Below are 14,426 nucleotides of genomic sequence, written 5' to 3' on the forward strand. Positions count from 1 at the left end.
CTGAAGAGCAAACCCCTTTTGGGCTATGTCATGGAATTCAGGTTTCATCTTTTTCTTGGAGATTGTAAATGGGGCTGCAATATGAGCTAAGACATGCAGATCCTTCCATCACTATGAGACCAGAGTTTAAACGTTTATCCTCAAATTTATTGCCATGTCGAAGAGAAACCACCAGGTGTCGCTCATTTGCAGATTGTAGCGTATGTGCAGAATTATAGACCAAAACCACCTGAATCAATGATTTATGCAGGATTCTTCTAATTACATTAAAACATGAATTATGCCACATATGCATTCCCACAGACTTTACTTCTTTACAAAAGTCCAGATAAAAATTGTATTATGGCTAAAAACATGGATAGTAACACAGAAATAACACGTTTACTTGAAGTTACAGTATAGTAACAGTATAGTATAGTAATACACTAAGAACATCTGTATGCAGATAGAATCTGTGTTTGATTCCTGGTTCCAGAGTTGATTCAGGATCCGTCTCAGACGTTCACTGTCAGCATGGATCAGAACAGATTTATAGAAGCTTCACCTCCAATACAGTCTTTATTATTTCATTCCATCTGTGTTGCTTACTGTAGTGTTTCTGTGTCTTTTTTGTACAAATCAACTGTTCAAAGAAAATTCTTCTTGGGATGTTTTGGATCCTTTTTTTGAAGATTCTTCTTTTTCTAGACCATCTGTAAAGAAAAATCATCTAAAAATGAGCAACAGACTATTTAATGCAGGTGGTGTTTATTTATAGAGAGAACCACAGGTTCTACATATTCAAAATAAACAACCCTTAGTTCCAAAAAGCCTTTGACATAATTTTAGATTTTAGCTTATAGTGGAGTCCCTTTTGTATGTAGAATCCCATTTACAGTTCACTCTTGACTCCATGTTTTCACATTATGAGCATTTATAATAAGCTTGGTGACAAAAAAAACATTTCCTGAGGTTTATCACTATTAATATTTTTTTTCTAATATTTGCTGCTTTATATTTATTCATTTAATCTTAATAACTAAACATTTTGTCGCAAAAAAATATAAACACAGTATTTTTAATTTACAAAGAGAACAAACTAATTTTTATTAAATCCTACTTTATCCTGTAAGACTTTGGTCACATATCCCAAAATATCACTGTTGGAATGTGCTCTCAATTTCTGCTATGTTTTGGATTTATTTTCTATTGTGTATTTTATTTTGAAAGTGGTTTGTGTTATTTCCTGTTGTCTCTTGTCCAGGTGTGATTATAGTTGTGTCTAAATAAATGAGGCGATCACTCCTAGCTGTGAGTTGGCTGAGAGTGAAGTCAGAGAAAGAGGAATTGCTTGTGTTTGTTACTTATTTGATTCTGGAGGAATTTATCCAGGTGAAGTTGACACGGTAGTCCAGGTACCACGCAGCACCGCAGTGCAGTTACTAACCTGCTAACAGTCACAGTGCAGCGACCTAAATGCAAGTTTTTCAGCAAATTTGGCAGTCACATTTTTATGCACCTTGAGGTGGCCACGGAGGTTTTAAGAAAAGTTTTAATTAAACTGGGGAACCAGACAGGCCCCCCAGGCACATTAAAAGGTCACATGGTAGCAGTCTGGTGACAGGCGGGTGGAAGGAAGGAACCAGCATTATGACTGACTGATAATAAGGTCTCAAAATCATCTGGTGAACGGCTGATTTCAGACTGCCACCCCCCTGCCCCTCTGCTGTCGTCCCACTGCAACCGTCTGACTGTTAGAAATCGTACGGTAGCAGTGCAGGCACTCGACGAGGGCTGTTGACATGAGCCGGGGCCTGGGATGACCGGACAACAATCTGGTGATTCCGGCCACTGCGAGTCAAAATGCAGAAACAGAATTGATGGTGCACAAAACTCATCATGGTGTTGACACCATCACAGCGACTCTGAGACCTGGGATGAATTGTGGTTGATGAAGAGAAAGGACATCATCCTTTCTTTTTAGACTATTGTCTAAAAAGTTCTAAATGATGGATTATTGAAAATGAAAGATTATAATTTTTGTTCAAACTCTAAGCAGCGAATGACCAGTGGTGCAGAATGATCTGCTGTTTTTATACCTCCAGACTACTGGCCCGGGTGGCTGTTGACCAGTCGCATTTGATATGGACGGCGGCGGTGCAGAGACATTTACACATCTTCCAATCAAAGCTGTAGCCGGCTGGTGATCTGGCTGCTAGATGACGTAAAGCCATCATTCCCACCTGACTGACTGGTGCCTGAAAGCCACCATCAACATTTGTGAACACGCCAAAGATTTTTCAAAAAATCAGGTGGTGGCATTCTCTGGCAGTGAAGACATTGTTCCATATGCTTTTATATTTTTTGTTCAAGTTTCATTTTCTTTTTGTATTGCTGCATTGATGTGGTCAGTCATTGTGTTGTATTTAGAGTCTTTCGTAACCTTCTGCACTTCTTATAGTGTCCCAAAACAAGAAAAAAAGGTAAAATATCTACATGTTTAACACTTACCATCAACAGGCTGGAAGTCTGAAACACAATAAAAAGATGTTACAGTCAGATCATATAGACTAGAAATGACATTCATTTATAATCTATTTTTTCTGTTCCAATGATCTGGACTGAATTGGATCCTTTGATTTCATTGTTTCTCACCATTTCTGTTTCTCCAACAGCAGCAGAGGACTCCACTGATCACCAGGAGCAGAACCACTCCAGCTGCTCCTCCTACAACAGGACCAACTGGAAACTCTGAAGGAGGAACTGAGTAGAAACATGGATCAAACTGACATTCAGGGTCAAAAGACTTGGCAGATCAAAAGTCTTTGAGTGACTTCTTGTTAGAAACTCCTCACATGCTTCTGTTTTAAAGATGATCTGGATTAGGTAACACTAAGGTGCTGGGGCTAAAGTTTACAATCTTACCCCAGTTTGTCTGAATCTGGGTTTTGTCCAGCATGGAGACGATGTCTTCTGTTAGTCCAGAGAGCTGGAACACACAGTCATACCTCCTCCAGTCCTCATGTTTGATCAATGAAACGTTCAGCTCTGAGCTCATCTGGAAGGTTCCATCATGGTTAGGTAGGATCTGTCCCTTCTCCACACCCTCATGAATCTCCTCTCCATCTTTCCTCCAGAACAGATCTGCTCTGTCAGGATAAAAGCCAGTGGCATGGCAGCAGACCGGAGAGGAGGGAGTCTTCTGGAGAAAAGATACTGAAGGACGCTCTGGAAAAACAAAATGAAGAAAAAAATGTCTCCCATATTCAGCATTTATTTGTATGAACTAGTAAGTGTTGTTGACTCTACCTGTTCTCTGCAGAAAACTCCTCCAATAGGGAATGTAATCCTGAAGGCTTTTAGGACACACTGACATGAGCATGTGTTGAATGTGCTTTATTTTTTCTTTGTCTGCATCCCATAAATGTTTAATCACAACAGCTTGTGTTTTTGGAGCAATCCATGTCCCAGTCTGCAGGTCCAGAGAGATGAAGTCTTCCCCATCATAACCAAACTGAATGAAACCTTTGACTTCACCGCTTTCATTGTCCCACTCACAGCCGCCTATTCTTTTTTTTTTTTTTTTTTTTTTTTTTAACTTGTCCTGTCCAACAGCTAGGCAAACAGATGAGAGCTGAGGGCCTCTTGTGTTGGACATATTTTATTCTAACAAGAGGGGTTATTCATCTTCAGACAAACCAAAGGTATGTCTGAATAAACCCCTTTTGTAATTGAGGCCAAACTTTATTAATTTCAATCATGTTTGAAAATCTTTGGTGTTGGACCGGACGGAAAAGGAAAGAGGGGAACAAGAGAGAGGGACGTTAGAGAGAGGGGGGGGTAGGAGGGTGATAATAGGAGGGGAAGGGGGGTAAGACCATGAAGCAGCATAGAGCAGACAGGTTTACTGGTTGTTTATCGTTACGGTACGGTTCAAATGTAGTACAAAAAGGGCGGGGCCTGTTCACACACACTCAAATATTATCAACACACCTGCTAGCCGCAGAAATGTCCACATGTCAACATGCACACAAAACAGATAGTGTTCACGAACGCATACCTATGCCTTTAAACCAACTAGTGTGAAATCTTTCATTCATTCAATCATGCAAACTATTAGTGCAAAGGTGAGCTAACACCTGTGCTCAGGTGAGTGTTTATGTTCTTCTAAAATGGATGGTGGAATGTGAAAAGAAGGAGGAGGAGCGCCCAGCCACCCCCACACCCATACCCCCGCCGCAGCAGCAGCGGCAGCCGGAATTCCCCCAGCGCCACACGGGAACAGGCAGGGAACAACCGCCCCCCGGGCGACCAAGACCGCCACCCAGGCCAGGGCCAGCAGGACCGCCGCGAGGCCCCCAGAGCCAGAGAGCAGGGAGGCGCAGAGGGAAAGAGAGCGCCGCCCCAGCCCAGCCAGGAAAGCAGCCCCCCGCCGCGCCGGAAGAGCCCAACGCAGGGCCCCACCGGAGAGGGACGCCCACAGCCCCAGACGAGCACCCCACCACCACCCAGGAGTTCCGGGCATCCCCCCGCCCCGACCCCAGGTACGAGCCAGGACCCCCCAAGGGAGACCCGCTCCGCACTCCAGGCAGCCACCCACCCGGCCCACGGTTGGTCCAGGTAGGAGCAAGGCAGGGGCCCGCCGCCCCCGCCCAGGAGGGGGGAACCCCGGGGAAAAAAGGGCGGCCCATAAGGGATGTTATAAATATGGCCCGACCAGGCTCGGCCATGTTGGAAGTTTGGCGGGGCCCAGCGCCCAGGGGCGAGGACCAGGACCCACCCCCCAGGGACACGAACACCCCCGGCTCAGGTGTAATATGAACCCCCCCACCGCGCGGAGAGAGCACCGCCGGGCCCAGGGAGCCGGCACCCAAGGGACACGGCCGCCATCGCCAAGAGGCCCGCACCCCCCACCAGGGACGGGGTAGGGGACAGATGGACCCAGGTCCCACCTTCCTTGTAAAATGTGTGTGCGTGTATGGGTGTTTGAGAGGGTGTTTGTGTGCATGTGTGTGTGTTTATGTTTGAATGTATATATTGAAGGGGGAGGGGTGTGTGTACTAAGGGGGGTGCAGTTAAAATTGGCGAGTAGGGCACTAAGGGGACATCTCCTGATTACTCACAGTGATGTCCCCTCACCCTCCACACCAAGGGGCCCTAAATGTCTAAGGTGCGGTTAAAATTGGCGGGTAGGGTGCCAGGAGGACATCTGCTGCTTGCTTGCAGTGATGTCCAAGCACCCCCCCTACCAAGGACCCTACGTGTCTAAGGTGCAAATAAAACCGAAAGAGGGGGGGCCCACTCCATACGGCAACCATAGGAGGGGGGCCACTCCCAAGTAGCCCCCCCCCAAGGCGCATCGCAGGCTAAACCCCCCACCCCCTCACCCTAATATGAGGTTATATAAGGAAGGGGGTAAGTTGGGGACAGCTGGTAGACTGTCCCCCGGTGGTCAAACAGCCGTCCCCCAGCCCACCCCCAGCAAAGGGGCCAGGGCCACCCAGCCCAGGGGCCCACCCCCGGAGGCGCCGACACCCCAGGCCCGGCACCACCCACCCCACACAGAGAGAGAGGAGCCAGAAAGCGTCGCCCCCCCCCGGAGCAAGCCCAGGCCCCCACCCCCAGACGCCGGCCCTAGAAGAGCTCTGGTCAGGCCTCGACGGGACCGAGGAGGCCAACCGGCCGAGGCAACCACTGATTGCCTCAGAGGAGACCCCGACCCGCTAGCCCCCCCGACCCGTACTAATAATGGGCCCCCCCTCCCCCCCAGAACGCCCCCCCACAGGACAGGGCCGACAAGCCCCCCACCCCACCCCACCCCAGACCCCGCAGCCGAAGCGGGTGATACCCAGAGCGACCGGGGGCCCCGAGAGGGTTGTCCCGTCCCGTCCCAGAGCCAGGGAAGGGCCGATCCCAGCCCCAGGTGCAGATGGGCAGCCCATCCGGCGCCGCTGGGCCCCCCCCCACCCGAGCAGAGCCCCCCGCCAACCCCCCCCAGCACAGGCAAAGGGACCACCCCCCCAAGCCAAGCCAGACCACCACCCCACCCCCCCACCACGCACCCCCACACCCAAGCCCAGAGGACCACGCAGCGCCCCAGCCCGCCCCACCCAGGCACCGGACCCGACCCCCCGACCAACGGAGCCCCCCACCGCCCCCGCCAGGCACCGGAAGCCCCGACCCCCACCCCAAACCACGGCAGAAGGGCAAGGAGCAGCGACGACCAAGCCCTCCACCCCCTAAGTCATGGAGTCAACCACAGGAGACCAGAGAGACTGAATTCTTTCAAAGTTACTTGAGCTTTGGGCTGACATTTTTTCCAAGCTGATATGATCAAACAGCAGATTTCTGTGTTGACTTATGTTTATATTTTTCTTGTTTTTCCAATTTATTAAAATAGTTTTTTTGGCAATACAAAGAGTTATGAAAATGATAGATGCTAATCCTTCTTCTATATCGATGGCACTCATGTCACCAAGCACACAAAGTGACGGTGAGGCAGTGATTGAAACCTTAAGCCAGACTGATAAATCGGCACATACCTGCTGCCAGAGAGCCCTGACAGGAGTGCAGAACCACAGTGCGTGCATGTAGCTGTCGGGTAGATTATTATCACAGTGCTCGCAAATGTCTGAGTTACTGAGACCCATCTTGAACATCCTCTGTCCAGTGTAGTAAATTCTGTGAAGAGTTTTGAGATGGATTAGCTGCAGATTTGAACTTTTTGTCAGTTTAAAGGTGTTTAGACAAAGTTCTGACCAGAAGCTTTCATCTGTGCTGATGCTCAAATCTGCATCCCATTTTTTTGTTGGAAGGGCAATATTGTTATCTAAATTACATAAAAGTTTGTATATTTTGGAGAGAGTTCTATTCATTGAAAAATTAATCAGAGTGGTAACTACATCTGGTAGCTTTAAATCGTCGTCTTTAATTTTATACTTTTTAGTAATACTTGATTTAAGTTGCTGATATTCCAAGAAGTTATTTATTCCATGTTTGTCTTGAAGTTCCTGGGGGGTTATGAATCTTCTATCAATAATTACGTGCTCTAGTTGTTTTATGCCCCCTGCTTGCCAAGCTGGGAAGTGAATCATTTTTTTGTTAATAAGGATGTCCGGGTTGTTCCAGATGGGTGTCATTTTGCACGGTTGAATTGATGATTTTGATATTTTGAGAAATTCCCACCAGGCTGTTAAGGTGGCATTTATATTAATGCTTTTGAAACAATCCTGTTTTTTAACTATTTGGCTAATAAATGGTAGCTGTGACAGGTTGATCTTTCCACATAACACCTGTTCCAAGTCTAACCATGAGTTGGTTTCTGGATTATTTTTTAACCATTTTAAGATATATTGTAATCTATTTGCAAGAAAGTATTTGTGGAAATTAGGTAGTTCTAATCCTCCACAGCTTTTTGCAGATTTTAAAGTTTTTAGACTAATTCTTGCAGGTTTGTTGTTCCATAGAAAGCTTGATATGGATGAGTCTAATGTTTTGAACCATTTTAATGGCGGTTGTGTGGGAATCATTGAGAAGAGATAATTAACTTTGGGTAAGATTTTCATTTTAACCGTGGCTACCTTGCCCATAAGGGACAGAGGCAGGTTGGTCCAGCGTGTTAGATCGTCCTGTATGCTTTTCAGTAATGGGGTGTGGTTTAGCTGCACCAGTTCTGATAGTTTGGGGGAAAAGTAGATACCCAGATATTTGATATTTCCTGTTTTAACTGGAATTGTGAGTCTTTGTTCCATATTCCTGTTGAGTGGTAATAAAACAGACTTATTCCAATTAATGGAATAGTCTGATATGGAGGAGAATTCATTTATGATCATTGCTGTTTCATTTACAGAATGTAAATTCCTTAAAAACAGTAATATGTCATCCGCATAAAGACTAATTTTATGATGGCTGTGTTTGGTTTTTATTCCTATAATGCTCTCATTCTGTCTTATTGCTGCAGCTAAAGGCTCAATGAATATAGCAAAAAGAGAAGGAGAGAGTGGGCAGCCCTGTCTGGTTCCTCTTCCAAGAAAAAACCTGTTTGAAGTCTGTTTATTAGTTCTAACTGATGCATTGGGGTTGTGATATAATATTTTGATCCAATTGATGAATGCTTCTCCAAAACCAAACTTATGGAGTGCAGCAATAAGGAACTTCCAATTAACTCTGTCAAAGGCTTTTTCAGCATCCAGCGATAGTACCGTCATTTCCTGGTTTTTAATGGTGGCAAAGTCTATTATATTAACTAGTCTACGGACATTATCATCCGAGTGTCTGCCTTTGATGAATCCAGTCTGGTCGAAGTGGATTATGTGAGGAGTGATTTTTTCTATTCTCTGTGCTAGTGCTTTGCAGATAATTTTTACATCTGCATTGATTAAAGAAATGGGGCGATAGCTTGAAGGACTAGTGGGATCTTTGTCTGGTTTTAGAAGAAGAATTATGTTGGCTGAGTTCATGTTATGTGGCATTGATTGGCTCTCATTAATAGATGTGACAGTTTTATAAAATGTTGGTGCCAGTTGTTCCCAGAATTCTTTATAAAACTCAGCAGGAAAGCCGTCAGGCCCTGGTGCTTTACCATTAGGCATTAGTAACAGAGCTTCATGAAGTTCAGACGGCGAGAGCGGAGAATCTAAGTTTGTGATTTGATCCTCATTTAGCCTGGGTAGGTTTACATTATTAAGAAATGAGTCAATACTTTGCTCTGACGGATTGATCTGCGGTGTGTACAGGTTTTTATAAAAGTTTTCAAATTCGTTATTAATTTTGACCGGGTCATGGGTGACATTTCCTGTTTGGTCCATAATAGAGGTGATTGATGATTTTTCTCTGTTAATTTTAAGCTGATTAGCCAGAAATTTGCCAGATTTATTAGAGTTTTCAAATCTTTCAAGTCGTAGCCTTTGTATTTGAAATTGTGTTTGTTTATTAATGATGTCATTTAACTGCAGCTTTAAATTTTTCAGATCTCCCAGAATGTGTTTCTGTGCAGAAGCAGCATAAGCAGTCTCCAGGGTTTGGATTTTATTTTCTAATTCTAATAAATCTGCTTTCTCTTTGCGTTTTTTGTGCGTTGAATAAGAAATGATTTTCCCTCTCATGACTGCCTTTGCTGTTTCCCAAAGAACGCACGGTGGGATGTCTGGAGTATTGTTGAAGTCTAAGAAGGTTGCCCACTCTTTTTTAAAGAATTCAAGAAATTCCTGGTCCTTTAACAGAGACGTATTAAACCTCCAGGTTGTACCAGAGGGTGTGGATTTTTCCCTAGAAATGTTTACAGAGACTGGTGCATGATCACTGATAATAATTGGATGGATATTGGAGCTTTGAATATTTTTTAAAAGAGAGTTACTGATTAATAAATAGTCCAAACGGGAGTGTGAATAGTGAACTGGAGAAAAAAAGGTGAACCCTTTAGTGTTTGGGTGACATGAGCGCCACGCGTCGCAGAGACCCAGATCATTCATGTACTGCTTTAGAATACTTGCAGACCGCCATGTACGCTGATTTGCTGCTGTGCTGAGTCTGTCAAGTTCAGGGTCCAAAACAAGGTTGAAGTCTCCTCCTATAATGATTGTGGAGTCAGAGTGAACTGAGAGTGAGGTGAAGAATCTGTGAAAGAAGGAAGAGTCGTCAACATTGGGACCATAAATACTCACTATACAATAGTCCTTATTCTGAATGGATATATTAATGATTACAAATCTGCCTTCTGGGTCAGTAACTGTATCCTTATGAGTAAAATTAAGATTTTTATTAATTAAAACAGCAACTCCTCTTTGTTTGGAGTTGTAACTGGCAGAGTATATAACTGGAAATTGTAAGCAGCACATAAGGTGATCCAAAGAATTTGATAAATGGGTCTCCTGCAGTAGAGCTATATCTGCTTTTAGACCATCCAGGTGATTTAACACTTTCAGTCTCTTTGGCTCAGAGCCAAGTCCACGCACATTCCAGCTAACGATGTTAAGACTGTTCATAACTGCTCTGACTGAAAAGGTGTAAAGCTAAGTAGTGCTTGTGTACCAGTCCGTGTGCGCGTGCCCGCACTGAGAAGCGCTGTGCGCGTGAACGTTTTCTGGCTATGTGAGCTGCGTGTCGCGTGCGTCCTATGAGAGCCTGTGTGAGGTGATTGCAGTATGTCGGCGTGTGTGTGCGGGATCGCATGTGCACGCCCCTGTGTGCGCTTGTGTGTGCGCGCGCCCGTTCCGTGCATAAATAAATACTTACCGAGGATGAGTTGCTTCCAGGTGATTTACATATAATGAGGGGGGAGAGGGGGGGGGGAGAGTAAAGGAAAGAAAAAAAGAGATAGAAGGGAAAACGAAAACAACAACAAAACAACAATAGAAACATCAGTGGGAGTGAGGTGACGAAGAAAAAAAAAAAAGACTGTTTTCCTGCGATCGAGGTGTGGATTATTGATGATCCGGTTTTCCATTCATTGAAGTAAGTTTAGCGGGTTTCTTCTGGGCAGCACAGATGATCTCAGCGCGGGTCTGAAAGCCTTCAGCACAGCCAGGGGGTGATCTCCGGGTCCCGGAACAGCCGGCCGTCCACGTAAAGTTTGTCAACAGCCACAATCGCTCTCGAACCAGCAGCAAGATGCTTCCTCCTCAGCGGGAACAGGATCTTCCTTCTGCGGAGGATTTCTGCCGGGAACTGGTCATTCACGCTGTAATGCGTGCCTCTCAGTTCCCGTCCGCGGCCCTTCACCATCTCCTTCTGTTTGAAATGTTCGAATTTAGCCACAATAGGACGCGGGCGCTGGTGGTCGGACCTTCTTCCTCCGAGGCGGTGAACCCTGTGGAAGGAGATCTTCTGCACCTCCTCCTTGGGGAGCTTCAGGTGGACCTGTAAAAAGGATCTAACGGTGGCCTCGGGGTCTTCTCCTACCTCCTCTGGAACCCCCGCGACCACTAGATTGTCCCTCATGCTCCTCGACTGAAGATCCAGGAGGGTTTCCTTGATGGATCGGTTCTCCTCTGAGAGACGGGCGGTGTCACTGCTCAGGGTCTTCACGGTCTCTCTGAGGGCCTGGTTCTCCGCTGCGAGCTCCCGCACCTGCTGCTGGCTGAATTCCAGAGACTCCCGCAGACCTTGAAATTCTCTATGGAGGATCTCCAGCAGATTGAGGCGGCCATCAAAGCTGGAGAGCTTTTTGTCAATCGAATCCAGGATATCGCTCATTCCGCTGCCTGGAGAGGACACAGCCCCGGGAGAGTCCTCAGGCCGTTCACGCTTGGCGGAGGGGGTGGTGGTGGCGGTTCTGGGCTTCACCATGTTGCAGGTATTAAAACACTCGTCGATGAAATTCTCCAGGTCCTCCAGGCTGACAGAAGCTTAATACTCTTAACAGGTTATGTTAGTTAGCAGGAAATGTTTTAATATGGCGGAAAAATGAAACAAGATCGAAAATGTTTGTTCAAATGCTTACGCGCCGCCAAGTCGACTCACCACACTCGTCTCGCTGGGTCTCGCGATACTACAGCATCACCAATCATCATCACCAGCCGCCTATTCTTTGGAGAATGTGAGAACCTGAACACCAAAGAAGAACACTATAAGGAAGTTTGAGTCATTTGGAAAGGTCTAACTTTGCATTCTAATTCTTGAAACTTCATTGAGTCATGTTGGTGTGTTTTGTAGAACATTTAACTTGTTTAAAGTTGTGATCATTTTTTTAAACAAGAATCTCCACATGAGAATTTCTTTGTAGAATTCTAAACACAATAAATCTTCAACTTTACCTTCAGTTTGATTTAAACGTTGCTTGAAAACATCCATGTCGTCCTTAAATAATTGCTGATGGAAAAGTAAGTTCTGTAAAGTCAACTGGAGGAGTTCAGGTTTTTCCTTGAATAGTTTTCGTGTCCAGTCCTGTTGTGGTTCAACTTCCCTCTTGATGCTGTCAAAGTGCCAAATCTCAACTTTGTCCACTGATCCAGAAATCGCAACTTCAGGAAGGTTTGTTTTTCCAGAAATGCCAGTGAAAATCAATATCAGAGAGTGTTTCACTGAAGAAAGAAAATGCGTCTGATTTCTGCATTTATCAAAAAAATATTTTAGAAAATAAAGTCCCTAGAAAATTTCCAAACCCAGGATATATTTTTGTTCATTTGTTTCCAAAGAATCAATGACTCCATCCCTTAAATAATTTTTGTTGAACAATATTTTTCCTCACAGAGTGACATTACAACAATGATTCAATATTCTTCCCTTAAATTTAGGTGAGCTCTATTATGGAATTTCACCTACACTTGTTTTTTGACCACTTTATTCTTGAAGGATAAACCATTAAACATCACTAGACACCTTTGTATAAAACAATAATTTTCCCCTTTCTTAGTAAATAATGGTGCTTAGCAATAAGAACACATCCAGACTTAACTTTCACTATGTGATTGTTCACTTAAAAACAAATTAAAAAACCTTTGTTTTTCACGTTTTCTTTTCATTTCTACACTGAAGCCAGTCTATGACCTTAACTGACTTTCTTTAGTTGAATTCGCTGCATGGTGATTTATTTCAGAAACATTTGCCTCTCTCATACAGTCCTCCCCCCACTATGAAACAGCTTTCTAAATGTTTTCATCTCCACAAACTCAGCTTGTTTCCTATGCAGAGTTTTGTTTCTGCAAGTGAACAATGACAGCAATGTCATCTGTTTTAGCTCCAAAGTAACAACAATGAAGGAAATGTTGAAATAAAAACTGCAGCTTGTGGTCTTACCTGCAGACGCTGCATGACAGAGGAAGAACAGAGTTATGAACATCTTCATCTTTTCTGGAGAAATCAAACACAGACAGTTTACTGATCTTCTACTGAATGTAGTTGAACTGAAAGAACAGTTGGTGTGAGGAACTCATGAAGGACCCAAAATGCAGGAGACCAGGCTTTACTGCAGGTACTTCAAACTTTAAAAACCTTAAACATGAGGGGAAAAATAGACGAGGTAAAAATGTGAGAAAGCAGAAAACCTGAACATCAGACACTTGGAAACACAGAGGATGATAACTTAACCCAAAAGAACCCATGATGACATCAGCATCACATAAAAACATCAGAAAGGTATTAAGTGGTCCAATGAGTTTGTGAAATAACCCACCTAATTTTCATTTAAACAAAATGGGTCTGGGTTCTAATGGATTAAAAAATAACAGCTGTGGATAAATAGTAAAGGAACCCAAATGAGACAGTGATTGGAATATAAGCCTGAAAAAAGAACACTGCAAGGAAAACAGAACCAAACAAAGAACACAGTGTGTGTGTGTGTGTGGGGGGGGGGGGGGGGAGTCTATCATTGGATTGGAACAGAAATATAATGAAAAATTCATCCAGAAATAGAAATATGGAAGAAATTTTTCTTCACCTGATCACTTTAGCTGTATGTTTAGTCATCTGGGAGAACTTTCTGATCTGCTATAGACTCTCAATTCCTTTAGTCTGCTCGGGTCCTTTTCATCTTCCTCACCAGAGTCATTTTTATCCTCCTCTATGCTGTGTCACCCAATGCTTCTGTCTTTTCTTTCTTCATTATTCTTTTAGTAAAGTCCACCACCAACTGTCCTTCAACTGTTCTGAACACCAACATTCATCTTCATCTTCTGTTTCTGTCACCAACATGTATTTTCTACTAATTAAAGTAATTTAATGTTTCATTACTGTTCTCTTATGTTTAATTCAGATCAATTTCATTATCATGCCTTTTGTTTTTGTTTTTTATAATCAAATTAACTTTTTCACTTTTTTTCCAGGTTGAGTGGTCAGAAAGCCAAACTGTGAGGTGGAACCACAGCAGGAATTGTTAAAAAACTAAACATCATCCTCCTTTCTACAATTAAGAAGCTGTTTTTTCACCACAAAGCTGATTTTTGCCACACAGATACTCACATGTATGTAAGGAATGTTCAGAGGAAACAAACAGCCAAAAAGTCAGAAAGTGTCTGAACTCGGTTCCGTTCAGGAGTCGTCAGCAGCTCAAAGAACCGAGCCCTCAGGCTTTTATCCTCACTACTGACAGTAAATAATCCTGGTCTTTCATGGGTTCAGATCAGAGTCCAGGTCCTTCTGGGTTCAGATGTCTCTGTTGCTGTGAGCTGAACAACTGATCTCTGAGCTCTGCAGGTTGTTTTCTTCTCTGTCTAAAAGCAGCAACAGAATGTCTAACTAACCTGTCTAACTAGTCTGACCTGATTGAACTAACTTTCTGTTTCTCCACACAGTTCCTGTTCTAGATCAGTGTCTCTACCTCTGTGTGTTAGCAGAAGCAACACAGGAGCTGAAGATGTCATGAATAAAATCAGAGCAAACAAGTATTTATCAGTCACAGATTCAGCAGGTTGTACCACTTGGTTAGAAACTTGGGTCTATTCTGTCTACTTGTAATGTAATCCTGGTTGGAAATGAAGTCAAAGGTTTCCTGAAGGTTTCTACTGTAGCTG

The 14,426-nt window shown here is 44.1% G+C and overlaps 1 pseudogene across 1 annotated transcript; it reads right to left on the reverse strand.

The window, feature by feature from the left end:
- Positions 1 to 225: 225 nt before the first annotated feature.
- Positions 226 to 12,046, reverse strand: LOC111948173 (major histocompatibility complex class I-related protein 1-like; annotated as a pseudogene). Its single transcript, XR_013658963.1, has 7 exons — positions 11,733 to 12,046; positions 11,500 to 11,523; positions 3,289 to 3,543; positions 2,905 to 3,207; positions 2,635 to 2,742; positions 2,491 to 2,508; positions 226 to 692 (listed from the first exon to the last, which is right to left on the reverse strand). The product of XR_013658963.1 is annotated as a major histocompatibility complex class I-related protein 1-like (transcript).
- Positions 12,047 to 14,426: the final 2,380 nt, after the last annotated feature.

This window comes from Oryzias latipes, chromosome 11, assembly GCF_053564925.1.
Source record: "Oryzias latipes strain Hd-rR chromosome 11, Olatipes_Hd-rR_3.1".
Taxonomy (NCBI): Eukaryota; Metazoa; Chordata; class Actinopteri; order Beloniformes; family Adrianichthyidae; genus Oryzias; species Oryzias latipes.